At 46.5% G+C, this 13,634-nt stretch overlaps 1 non-coding gene across 1 annotated transcript; it reads right to left on the bottom strand.

Annotated features, from left to right (window-relative positions):
• Positions 1–10,329: 10,329 nt before the first annotated feature.
• TRNAP-UGG lies at positions 10,330–10,401 on the bottom strand. Its single transcript has one exon. It is a non-coding gene; the product is annotated as a tRNA-Pro (tRNA).
• Positions 10,402–13,634: the final 3,233 nt, after the last annotated feature.

The following is a 13,634-nucleotide window of genomic DNA, read 5'->3' as shown; positions in this document are numbered from 1 at the left end:
GGCTGAAATTTCCAAAGCTGATTAAGGCAAGGAGCAATACTGAGGAAAGCAAGTAAGCACATGCTCAACTAATCATTGGAGTCAGTGGGACTTAAAAATACCCAACTCTTTTAGAGCCCTTAACAACTGTAGATCTCAAAGCACTTCACAAAGATGGAACAGTATCATTACCCTCGTTTTATAGGTGGGGAAACTGAGGCATGGAAAGGGTAGGTGGCTTGCCAAAAGTCATCATGTAGCTCAGCTGCAGAGCTGGGAATAGAATCCAGAATTCCTGACTCCCACTCCTGGGCTTGGCCCACTAGATCACATTTCCAGAAGCTGGGAATGGGCGACAGGGGATGGATCACTCAGTGATTAGCTGTTCTGTTCATTCCCTCTGGGGCACCTGGCAGTGGCCACTGTTGGCAGACAGGATACTGGGATAGATGGACCTTTGGTCTGACCCAGTGTGGCCATTCTTATATTATGTTCTTATTGCCTCTCAAGCACGTGTTTTAGAGCTTTCCTGAACAGAGATGATATTGAAAATACTACATGATGCTGAATTTGGATGAGATGGGCCCCCAGTGCAGAGGGCCAATGCATGGCCTAGGCAACCACTTAAGTCCCACATAAACTCTAGTTTGAGATCTTGAGTGGTGCGAAATTAACAAATTAATTTTGTTATTAACTTGATTTGTATTTATGATTAGGTTTTTAGGCCATTCAGCCCCACTCTGTGCAGATCAGTCTATACTTTCACCCTGTTTTATTGGTGCTCTGAAACAAATATTGGTAATGCATTTGCACGTTGCACTGCTTTTAATATGTCTAATCGACTCATATGCCTAGGTCAGAGAAGGTGACAGGGAAAGAAGGAGATGTCTTTGCTGTTAAGGATGAAAATACCCTGTCCGGCTCCCTCCTGGTACATCTTGTTCTGAAGAAAATGGAGAAGAAATCCAGGAATGTTCACCTAGTTATCAACAATGCAAAGGGGTAGAATGGAGGAGGGAAGAAGGAGGGAAAGAGAAGAGAATAAGAAAAAGAAAGAAAGGAAGAAATTAGAGAGAGAGAGAGAGAGAGAGAGTGAATGACTCAGTGAATGATTAGACAAATGTAATATAATCTCCCATTATAATTAAACAGAGTAATTCTCAGAAAAGTTACGAGCAACCATAAATCTGTCATTAAAACAAACAAAACAAAAACAAAACTGACCTAACCTTAAATGTAGTACAGTAGCAATTAATGAAGCTAGTTTGCCTCATAACAGATAGCTATAGATAGCTAGAACGCAAGAGAGAGAGATTCTCTGTAAGCAGAGTTCAGTGTGCAAATGGCTGTAGATTAAAAAAAACCAACCAAAATAAATAAATAAATCCCAACTGATGCAATAGTATCCAGGGATTTCAGCACTTACAAAACAGTGACACAAAAAGGCCACAAGATGGCACTCGAGGGTCATGAACAAGCAAGCGGAGGCTGTGTTGTGAGTTACTGTGAGCTGTTCCCATGCTGTGCATATGTTTTGAAATGTAATCAGCGATGGGAAGGGGATGGTAGGTAATGTTGCAGACCAGAGGGGAGAACATTGCCAGGAATGAGTGGCTGGTGCATTCACACACACATCATCATCATCATTGGACCGTGGGAAGCTGAGAGCACACAGGCCTGCGAGTCCACAACAACTTGGGAACAGCGAAGTGATGGCCTATCACCATCTCCTTAAGAAGGACATTGTAAACCTGTACAAAAAGAGAGGGTTACACATTGGAAAGTTCAGGAAAACACAATTAATCGTGCAGCTGGAGTGGAAGCCAGGTATCCCCAAGACTCCTCTCCCCAGCCAGAGGGGGGTCTTCACCATCGGGTTCCCCATCAAGGGATCAGAGACGGATGGGACTGGAGCTGAGTCTGAGATAGCTGGAGGACAGTGAGAAGGAGCGAGAGGACTGTGAGAGGCAGCAAGAGCCCAAGAAAGAGCTGCAGGAGAAGCAGCAGCAGCATGAACTGGCAATGGTGGAGCGGAGAGGCGTAGGGGACTTCCCAGAGGGGAGTGGAGATAGACCCCGGGATGCCAGTTGCACAGGGAACCTTGATACTAAATTGCTGCCCCTGGTTATGGAAGGGAGGATGTGGGTGCCCACCTCACTGCCTTTGAGCAGGCTGGCGATTTGAAGCAGGGAGACCCTGCGGAAAAGCCCCGGTATCTAGCTCCCATGCTGGGTCCAAAGGCCATAGACGCCGTCAGCCAGATGGGTGGGATGGTGGACAGACTTCCACTCCTGGCCCCAGCCTATATGTCTGAGTGGACTCTCCTGGGCTCACACCCATTGGACCCTCAGTGGGAGCAGAAGGTGATGGTCAATGGGGAGACATGCCTGGGGTGGTGAGATCCTGGGATAGAGAGAACTGTTGTCAGGCGCCGGGTGGTGCAGTCTCATCAGATCCTGCAGGGCTGTGTGACCAGGGTGAAGGGTCCTAGGGATGAAGCCCCTCACCCTGCCTATGGCCCAGATCCCTCTGCAGACACAGTAGGGATCAGGCTGGCTGGTAGTTGCAGTTTATAGAATCACAGATTATTAGGGACCTCAGGAGATCATCTAGTTCAACCCTCTGCTCAAAGCAGGACCAATCCCCAAATCCCTAAATGGCCCCCTCAAGGATTGAACTCACAACCCTGGGTTTAGCAAGCCAATGCTCAAACCACTGAGCTATCCCTCTCCCCAAACCCAGTTGTGATGTCCTGTTGGGGGATGACTCTTTGGGGCAGGATCCAGGCCCTGCTCCTGTAACTGCCAAGGATTTGAATTTGAATCCAGTGAACCAATTGGCTGAGCCTGAAATTGTCAATGAAAATGCAAATGACCTGGGTGGCAGGGGGGAGGAGCTGCTAAGCTCCAGATACCTGCTGGCCTGTAACCAGACCCCTGGAACTGAGTGGGACAGAGAGATGCTCCCCACTCCCTGCACACCAGAGAGGGGGCTCACGCTAGCTCTGATGCTGTGACTAAAGCAGCGAGCTCGCTGCCTACCCACACTGGGACAGCAAGGGCAGTGCTGAGCATGGTGGGAGGTGAGACCCCAGCTGAGGGGTTGGGGAGGGGGACACAGGCAGGGCAGGATGGCTGCCAACCATGTTTGCTTTGTCCAGACCTGCTGCTGGGAAGTGATTCCATGGCAGGGAGAGAGCTACCAGGGACAGGGCCCAGTGGGGTTGTGACCCCAGGCCTAGGCAGTGAGAGGGAACAGATTTCACTTCCTTCTCTAGCCAGCAGCTGAATTCCAGACTGAGCTGCAGAAGGATCCCTCCTTGGAGAAGCTGAGGGAACTTGCTGGCCACAGCGCTGCAAACCCCCTTGGGGAAGGCTGCAGGGACAGATTCCTGTGGGATAAGGGATTCTTGTACTGGGAATGGGCTCCCTCAGGGGAAGTAGAACTGTGAGGAATCAGGAGGCAGCTGGTGGTGCCCCAGAAGTACCACCGCAGGCTACTGTACCTGGCCCACAATGTCCCTCTCTCAGGATACCAGGGGATCCAGCGCCCCAGGCAGTGGCTGCTGCAAAATTTTTACTGGCTCAGAGACTGTGACACAGTTCAGCAGTACTGCAATTCCTGCGATCCCTGCCAGAAGGTGGGGAAGGCCCGGGATAAGGGTGAAGCTCCCTTGAAACCCCTGCCCATTGTGGATAAACCTTTCCAGAAGGTGACTATGGACATAGTGGGGCCCCTCAGCAAGGTGGCCCAGTCGGGGAAGAAATACATCCTGGTGGTGATGGATGTTGCCACCTGCTACCCAGAGACAGTGGCTCTGTCCTCCACCAAGGTAGACACCATGGCAGATGTGCTGATAACCATCTTCAGGAAACTGGGGGTCCCCAGTGAGGTCCTTACAGACAAGGGGTCCAATTTCATATCAGCCCTACTCCAGGCTTGTGGGCCTCTGCATATCACCCTCAGTCCAACAGGCTGGTGGAGAGATTTTATGGGACCCTGAGGATGATGCTGAGGACTTTTATGAATCAGCATCTGCAGGCCTGGGACAAGTACCTGCCCCACCTGCAGTACAGGGAAGTGCCCCAGGAATTCACAGCTGCTATATGGGAGGAGAGTGAGGGGACCCCTGGACCTGGTAAGGGACGATTGGGAGGAGAAGGAGGAAGACCCTTTGGTGGATCTCTTCCCTGAGATGGGAGCCAATCCTCCCATCAGGTATCCCCTGTTCAGAGTCACTGGGAAAACAGCGCAGAACCTGGAGAGAGAGGTCAAGGACATGCTGGCTTTAGAGGTGATCCAGCCATTCGACAGCTGGTCCCCAAGAAAGATGGGTCGATCCAATTCTGTGTGGACTATTGGAAACAATGCCATAACCGTGTCCAATGCATGCCTAGGCCTGGTGAGATTCTAGACAAGTTGTGGGGCTCGTTACCTCTCTACTATACATCTCACCAAGGGCAACTGGCAGGTGCCTTTGGACCCAGATGCCAGGTTGAAATCTGCCTTTACCACTCCTTTGGGGCTCTTTGAGTTCCTGGTCATGCCTTTCGACCTCAAGGGGACGTTGGCCACCTCCCAGCGCTGGGTGGATCGTTTACTGAGGGGGTGCAGAACTTGGCCCTGGCATACATTGATGATATCTATGTCTTTAGCCAGACCTGGGAGGAACACATGTCCCAGGTGACGAGGGTGCTGGGCTGCCTCAAGGAGGCAGGACTGATGGTAAAAGCTGGAAAGTGTAAGGTGGGGACAGCAGAGGTGTTGTATCTGGACCAGAAGGTGGGGAGTGGCTGCCCAAGCCCAGAGCCAGCCAAGGTGGAGATGATCAGCGATTTGCCCATTCCCCAGACCAAGAAACAGGTCCGGGCCTTTATTGGGATGGCAGGGTACAACCAGAGGTTTGAATCCCACACTAGCTCCCTAGCTGCCCCCATTACTGAGCTATGTAAGAAGAGTAAACCAGATGAGGTGGTCTCTGTGTGCTGAAGGAGGCTCTAATCCAAGGCCTGGTAAATCTGGTAAACACAGTCTGTTTTAGAAGTATCCATTTATTCTTTTTGCGTAGAGACTGTCCAGTTTGGCCAATGTACGTGGCAGAGGGGCATTGCTGGCACATGATGACATAGATCACATTGGTAGATGTGCAGGTGAACGAGCCTCTGATAGTGTGGCTGATGTGATTAGGTCCTCTGATGGTGTCCCCTGAATAGATAAAATCAAATGTCAAGAATTATAACATTCAAAAACCAATCAGAGAACACTTCAACCTCCCTGATCTTTCAGTTACAAACCTAAAAGTCACAATATTACAACAAAAAACTTCAAAAACAGACTTCAATGAGAGACTGCTGAACTGGAATTAATTTGCAAACTGGACGCCATTAAATTAGGCTTGCATAAAGACTGGGAGTGAATGGGTCATTACACAAGGTAAAAACTATTTCCCCATATTTATCCCCACCCCCACCATTCCTCACACCTTCTTGTCAACTTCTGGAAATGGGCCATTTTGATTATCACTACAAAAAGTTTTTTTTTCTCGCCTGCTGGTAATAGCTCAAATTAACTGATCACTCTCTTTATAGTGTGTATGGTAACACCCATTGTTTCATATTCTCTGTGTATATATCTCTTCCTACTGTATTTTCCACTGCATGCATCCGATGAAGTGGGTTTTAGCCCACGAAACCTTATGCTCAAATAAATGTGTTAGTCTCTAAGGGTACGTTTACACTTACCTTCCCGGTCGACGCGGTGAGTTCGACTTCTCGGAGTTCCAACTATCGCATCTGATCTAGACGTGATAGTTCAAACTCCGGAAGCGCTGCGGTCGACTCCGGTACTCCACCACTGCAAACGGTGGTGGCGGAGTCGACGGGGGAGCCGCGGAGTTCGACCCCGCCGCGTCTGGACGGGTAAGTAGGTCGAACTAGGGTACTTCGAATTCAGCTACGCTATTCACGTAGCTGAATTTGCGTACCCTAGTTCGACCCCCCTTCTTAGTGTAGACCAGGCCTTAGGTGCCACAAGTACTCCTGTTCTCCCTCTACTGTTACTCACACCTTCTTGCCAACTGTTTGAAATGGGCCATCCTGATTATCACTACAAACGTTTTTTTTCTCCTGATGATAATAGCCCACCTTAATCGATTAGTCTCATTAGAGTGTGTATGGCAACACCCATTTTTTCATGTTCTCATATATATATATCTTCCTACTGTATTTTCCACTGCATGCATCCGATGAAGTGGGCTTTAGCCCATGAAAGCTTATGCTCAAATAAATTTGTTAGTCTCTAAGGTGCCACAAGGACTCCTCATTCTTTTTGCTGATACAGATTAACATGGCTACCACTCTGAAACAGGTCTGTGACGGAGTCCACTTACCCCGCATTAGGCCAGAGAGGGTTAAGCCCCAGGTATTGACATCAGAAGTCCTGCTCCCCTGGCAAGTCTGGGCATGCTCCAAGTGCTCTAGTAGTATAAAGGGAGGGAGACCAGCTCATTCTGGGCTGGAGGCCGCAGGGGAAGAACCTGCCTGGGAAGCTCCAGTGGAGGGCCAGCCACAGCCCCTGCCTGCGCCGGGAATCGGAGCTGTCTACAGCCCGCCTGCGACTGGAGGAAACCCTGGAGACGACCAGCCCTGCTGAACACAGAGGACCCAGCATCACATGGGAAACCCCAACACAGACTCTGGTAGGAAGTGACCCAGGGAGGGTGATGGAGTGGTACCTCCCGCCCGGGGAAGCTCAACGTGTTTCAATACATTGAGTCAGTGGCAAGCCGCTATGCCACTGTTAGGGCTCTGGGTTGGGGCCTGGTGGAGTCGGGTGGGATTGGGCCCCCCTACCAGTGCTGCCACACTCCAATGCTATAGAGTCTGGCCACTAAGCCACGCTGCCCTACGCCAAAGGGTTGCTTTATGGACTTTGGCCGTCAGGCCCCACTGCTGTTTAGCAGAAGGCAGCTTCATAGACTCTGGTCATAAGGCCACACTGCCCTGCACCAAAGGGTGATGCTATAGACTCTGGCCGCTAGGCCACGCTGCCCTGCACTGAAGGGGGTGCTATAGACTCTGGCCGCTAGGCCACGCTGCCCTGCACTGAAGGGGGCGCCATAGACTCTGGCCGCTAGGCCATGCTGCCCTGCCCCAAAGGGGGCGCTATAGACTCTGGCCGCTAGGCCACGCTGCCCTGCACCGAAGGGGGTGCCATAGACTCTGGCTGCTAGGCCACGCTGCCCTGCACTGAAGGGGGGTGCTATAGACTCTGGCCGCTAGGCCACGCTGCCCTGCACGGAAGGGGGCACCATAGACTCTGGCCGCTAGGCCATGCTGCCCTGCACCGAAGGGGGTGCCATAGACTCTGGCTGCTAGGCCACGCTGCCCTGCACCGAAGGGGGCGCCATAGACTCTGGCCGCTAGGCCACGCTGCCCTGCACCGAAGGGGGGTGCTATAGACTCTGGACGCTAGGCTATGCAGCCCTGCACCAAAGGGTGGTGCTATAGACTCTGGCCGCTAGGCTATGCAGCCCTGCACTGAAGGGGGGTGCTATCGACTCTGACCGCTAGGCTATGCAGCCCTGCACTGAAGAGCTGCTTTACGGCCGGTGACCGATAGCCCACACTGCCCTGATCCGAGAGTCATGGACTATGACAAGGTCATTTAGTCTCCTTCCCCAGCCCCAATCATTGAGGTTGATTTTCCTCTCACCCTGACTTCTAGATGGTAAGTTCTTTGGGGGCAAGAACTATTTGTTCTGTGGGAGACAAGGATGGGGAGGTGATATCTTTTATTGGACCAACCTCTGTAGGTGAGAAAAACAGGTTTTTGCGCTTACACAATCCGAAGAAGAGCTCTGTATAAGCACTACTACAGGTTGATCCAATAAAAGATATTACTTTACCCACTGTATCTCTGGGACCAACACGGCCACAGCAACACTACAGGCGAGTCTCATCTTACACTGGGGTTACGTTCTGCTGTCAGCGCGTAAAGCGAAAATCATGTATAGTCAAAATTACATTGCGTGTAATGGCAGGCGGAATCGTCCGCACTACAGGTACAGTATTTAAATTGTTATTTTTCTCTTTTTTTTAATTTTGTTTTTGCCAACCACGCAAAGCTGAATTTGCGCATGTTAAATGCATGTAAAATGAGACTCACCTGTATTTATTCTGTGTTTACCATACCTAGCACTGGTTGTGAGTAGGGGTTCTAGACCTATGATGATGACTAGTACTATTACTACTACTTCTAATACTAAATGGAGAGTTTAATAACTTAGCCCAGTGTAAATGAGATCATAATCTGTCCCAAAGGCTCCCCGTTTTTTACAATGTATTTCTTAGCCACCTTTTCTTTTGCAACATTGTAATCTAAATACATATGTAAACAATTTTCCAGGATACCACTGTGGCAAGACAACTTTGGCTCATCTGTTGTAACTTGATTGAGCCCATTTTATAAGTTCAAACAGCTCTTGAGATTGCATAAAAAAGAGTATTTTGTAGGCTGTTAAAAAAGAAATGTTATTAGTTTAAGACATACAAGTAAAGTGACCTCTGCAAAAAGGAGAGATGAATGTGTTTCTGACTGGTTTTAAACCAGGGACCTTTCAGTGTTAGGTAAATGTGATAACCACTACACTACAGAAACCCACCTGCATGCTATTTATACCCCTCTGTAGTCTAACTTTTGTTAATGGGCTAGGTTAAGCTCAATTGTGTGTACTGCCCCCTTCTGGATGAAGTTAGACCTAGTATATGTGTGAAGCCTCTTAGAATGTGAAATGGTGTGGCCCTCTCTTTTTTGATTTTTTATTGTATTCTTTCTCCAGGTGTAATTTTTGTGTGAGCATGAATCTGAGAGTGCATGACTTCAGGTGTATTTCCAGGGAGACAGATGAGCCCATGTGAGATGAAGTGGTGGCACTCTGGAGATTTAGCTACCCATACTTTGGTGCTGCTGCTGGTGCTGCCGTCCCAGCTAGGTAGCTGGAGAGTGGAGCTGCTGGCCAAGAGCCCAGCTCTGAAGGCAGAGCCACTGCCAGCTGCAATGCAGAAGTAAGAATGGCATGGTATGGGATTGTCATCCTTATTTCTGTGCTGCTGCCTTCAGAGCTGGGCCCTTGGTCAGAAGCCAACACTCTCTGGCTGCCCAGCTGGGAAAGCAGTGCAGAGGTAAGGTTGGCAATACCACAACACCCTTACAATGACCTTGTAACCCACCCTACAACTCCCTTTTGGGTCAGGACCCACAACTTGAGAAAGACTGGTCTCACCCATGAAATCTATATAGTATAGGGTAAAAGCACACAAAACCAGATTTCATGATCCGTGACATGTTTTTCATGGCTATGAATTTGGTAGGGCCCTACTGATGATGCAGCATCCCTCTGTCAGTCTACTTCCTCCAGAACCCCAGAACTCTCCACTTCATCTCCCCACCGGCCTTTTCCTACAGCCTGCTTGCATAATTCCTCCATAATATTCAACATAAAAACAAGAACAGCCAGACTGGGTCAGACCAATGGCCCATCTAGCCCAGTATCCTGACACTGTAGCCTGACAGTGGCCAATGCTAGGTGCTCCATGGGGAATGAACAGAACAGGTGTGCTGCCTCTTAAGTTTTGTAAGGTGCTGTTCCAAAGTCTCCCCATCCACCACAATAGGTTTTGGCTGAGGCACCTCTCTCACAGCTCCTCTTCCCTGTTCTAACCCTCTCTCCCTCACCTGTGCATTTTATGGTGGGGGGGAGACACCCTCCCCATCCCACAGGTTCTGAAACAAAAAGGAATCACCAGGTCACACCAGCAGACAGCTGGCTTTGATAAGAACAGCCAGAGAGGGTCAGATCAAAAGCCCATCTAGCCCAGTATCCTGTCTGCGGGCAGTGACCAACGCCAGGTGCTTCACAGGGAATGAACAGAACAGATAATCATGTTGCCCTGGTCTATTTCACAATCCCCGGCTACTCCCCCTTTTTGGCAGTGGGAGTAGCAGATGACTAGCAAGCAGTGGCAAAGGGCCAGCAACTGAGAGAAACAGGATCTTGCAAGGCATCAGGAAACTCAACCAGGAGAATAAACAGCTGCTCTTTTTTCTCCGACTGGGCTTGAAACCCCAATCACTTTTAGCTGTGTGTAGGCTGGGAAGATTTAGCTTTTTAAAACCCCAAATCAAGGCTCATGTAAATTGCACTGAACAGACACACTGCTCCTGTATTGTCACTATCAGCCCACTAGGTTTTATGGTAATAGGGATTGTGGAAACTGAGCTGATCAGTTAGAAAATAACAAAAAAGAAAATGTTTTAAAGACAAGACCAGGATTTTCTTTAAAGAAAAGAGGGCTCGTCCGGGATTTGAACCCGGGACCTCTCGCACCCAAAGCGAGAATCATACCCCTAGACCAACGAGCCAGCTGTTAAGAACCTTTAGCTGAATGGTTCTTGTCTCTCACTACTGTTTTAGTTGTGTTCATTTGTAGGAGTGATAAGATGATCGGAGTAGTCGCTTTTATTGGCCCAACTTCTGTTGCTAAAGGACTTGAAGAACAGCTCTGTGAAGCTCAAGAGCTTGTCTGTTCACCAACAGAAGTTGGGCCAATAAAAGGTATTACCTCACCCACCCTGTCTCTCTCTTATGACTTTCTGTGACTTCAGTTGTCTATTTTCCATGTTCACCTTTCTACTGCCATTTATTTCTTTTTGAGTAAGTGGCTCCATTCTCTGGCCAGATTTCCTTTTCCTAGAACCTGCCTTCCCTCCTCTAGCTTCTCCTCCAACACCCAAAAGTGCCCAAGTCCTTCAGGACTAGAAAGCATCTTCACTTTCTGAACCTCTTCTGTAGTTCTTCTTTTAGACTTGTCCTTTCAATTTCAGCTCGCCCCGACAGCATGAACAGTGTCTGTGAGGAAGCCTAAGTGGTGCTCCAGAATTTTCATTCTGAGGATTAGTAAATAAGACACTTTCATCATGGGATCCCTTTCCCTTCCAACATACCACCTCCCAACGGATTCATCCTTAGATAAAATTTGACCATCGATACATGGATAAGGTGATAGCGTAAGATGGCAAATCAGTTTTCAATACAAAGCCATATTTGTCTCGCTAATTAAAACCTACCAAAGATAGAGACGGGCTCCTGAAATCATATTTTTTTAAACTTTATCTTACAGAGATGTCAGGAATAGAGGAAACAAAGGAAAATAGGAGATTTGTGTCACTGAAGAACTAAGCTACCTTGAGTTCCTTAAGACTGTTAGGGACTTTAACCCCAACAGCGAAATTTGTTGTTTGTTTAGCTAGAGAGACAGTTAACACCAGCAAGATTTTATTAAAAGCCTTTTATTGACAAGTGCACGCATTAACAAAAGGCCGCTTGTTTTTAGTGAGAACCAGGCCCTTTTTACAGCTTAGCATTAGCCTATATAGACAGTTTTATTACGTTATACATTACTTACTTGAGCAAAACCCACCCCCCTTTGTTTAACAACTTAAAACTAGACACTTTTAATATACACACATGCCTAGACTTTATGTTTACAACTTTAGATTATTAATTATATTTTAACAATACCCAAAAGTTAGAAATACAGGGGAGTTTTTAAACAAACCTATAACTTAACCAAAAGTTAGAATTTGAACCGTGGGATGCTAGAGTTTTTTATTAGCTTTTTAAACACTGTTTTTAGCACAGCTAATGGCATGCCAGCAATGCAATTTTTGGTTTATTTTAGGCTTGTTTTACGTTTTTTAGGGCTTTGTTAAACAATACTGCTTTTTAATACTTTTTTACTTTGGGATTATTAAAACCTTTGCTAGCCTGATTTTAGTCAGGTTAGCATAACTGTTTTGTTTGCTATATATTTATTTAGGCCTAACAAGACTTACAGACTTTTTTGTACTTTTAATTTCAATGCACAATTTCCCTGTCTTTTTAGTGCTTTAAAAGTCCAACAGTCATGAAAGAATCTTATAATCTTATATTTGCAATTCCCAAATCTTTCTTTCTTTCTTTCTTTGTTCTTACAGAGCCTTTAATACATTATGGGACCACATTAGAATAAAGCAGTGCTCTTACATCAGTATAAAATTCTAACCAGAAAAAGGAGAATGGTGTCCATGCATGCATTTTCAAATTTAGCTCCGATTTAATTCATTATAACGATTATAAAAAAAATCAGTGCAAAGTCAGTCACTGTCACACTTATATGAGCAATTTGTTTTTTGCATAACAGAGAACAGAAGCTTTGAAACAAAGTTTTGTTGACCGGTTATTGCCACAATGGCTTATCAGTTTTCCTACAAAAGTGAACAAGAACTACCAGTACACTCTTCTAGCCTGCCATTTTTTTAAGTCAAATGACAGTAAATTTGCATCTTCCACAAGTCTACTAGTTACAATATTGTCTACCTAGAGTACATTACCTCATTTTATCACAGCTGGTGCTAACTGTAGTTTACAATATAAATCCACTCAAAAACATCACAACTATTTTTTTTCTTTTGGACAGAAATAAACTATGTTCTTGGAGTTGATGTCCTTTATGTTGAATAAAAATGCATCAGCCTCATAGTCATTGTATGTATCTAATGCCCTATTATAGCTACAAATTTGTTCACTCTGTCTATTTGATCCACTCCTCCTTCACCCCAACAAAACAAACAAAGAAAATTCTTTATGTGGAGTTAAATTTGAAATTGCAAGGACATAATTCTCCTTTTACTGATAGATAAGTCACCCTGCTGGGAGCTTTCAGGGCACCTAGGACCCTCAAGCAGACATTACTCAAACTTTTGGCCGTTGGTTTCCCCATCACTAACAATCAGAGGATTTCTAACAGAGAATAACATATGATATACTAGGATGCTTGACACTTAAAACAACAACAACAACAAAAAACAGCGGCAACAACAACAACAAAACAGGTCAAATCAAACCTTTCAGTGACACTAAGGAGCTGGGTCTAATCCAATAACGTGAACCGTAGAAAGAATCTCTCAGCTAAAGACAGCATAACTTGATAACTATCAGGGCAACTTGCAAACAGACAGTTACTTGAGCCCATGTGCTTAGCTGTAGGCAGAGGAATGGAGGGTGAAATAAGAAGAGGGATCTAAGTAATTACAACAGCAATAGAAGACGCGGAGGGGGCTAGAGAAGAAAGTGTGTGTATGGGGGGCAGAATATTCAGAATGTGGGTGAGTGGAGGACAGTGGGTAGCGTAGGGGGCATGTGAAACACAGAGTGTGAATGGATTGGCTGCAGATAAAGATGAAAAGCAGTGGAATTTCCCCCTCTTTTTTGTATAGTTACCATTTAGCAAAATCATTCAGGTGTTAAAATAGTTTGCCATTGATATCTCAGATAGTTTCTACTGGAGGGGGGAAAGAGAGAGACACAGGATGAGAGTAGATATCATTCTGTTCTGTAGGAAAACCAGTAATAATAATAATAATAATTAATAAAATAATAGTAATTATTTATTATTATTATCTGCTCTCTCTCTGCCTCTCCTCCTCCTTCTTTTAAATACAGTCAGTAATAATTATGTCAAAAAAACAGATCACTGCCCTTCTAGTTCAAGAGTAAGCTCCCACATCTGAAACAATGTAACTATGGGTTAGCAAGGAAATATTTTATTACTTCA

Source organism: Mauremys reevesii, linkage group 15 (assembly GCF_016161935.1).
Source record: "Mauremys reevesii isolate NIE-2019 linkage group 15, ASM1616193v1, whole genome shotgun sequence".
Classification (NCBI taxonomy): Eukaryota; Metazoa; Chordata; order Testudines; family Geoemydidae; genus Mauremys; species Mauremys reevesii.
The sequence above is the reverse complement of the archived record's forward strand: the minus strand, read 5'-3'. Positions and strand labels throughout refer to the sequence as shown.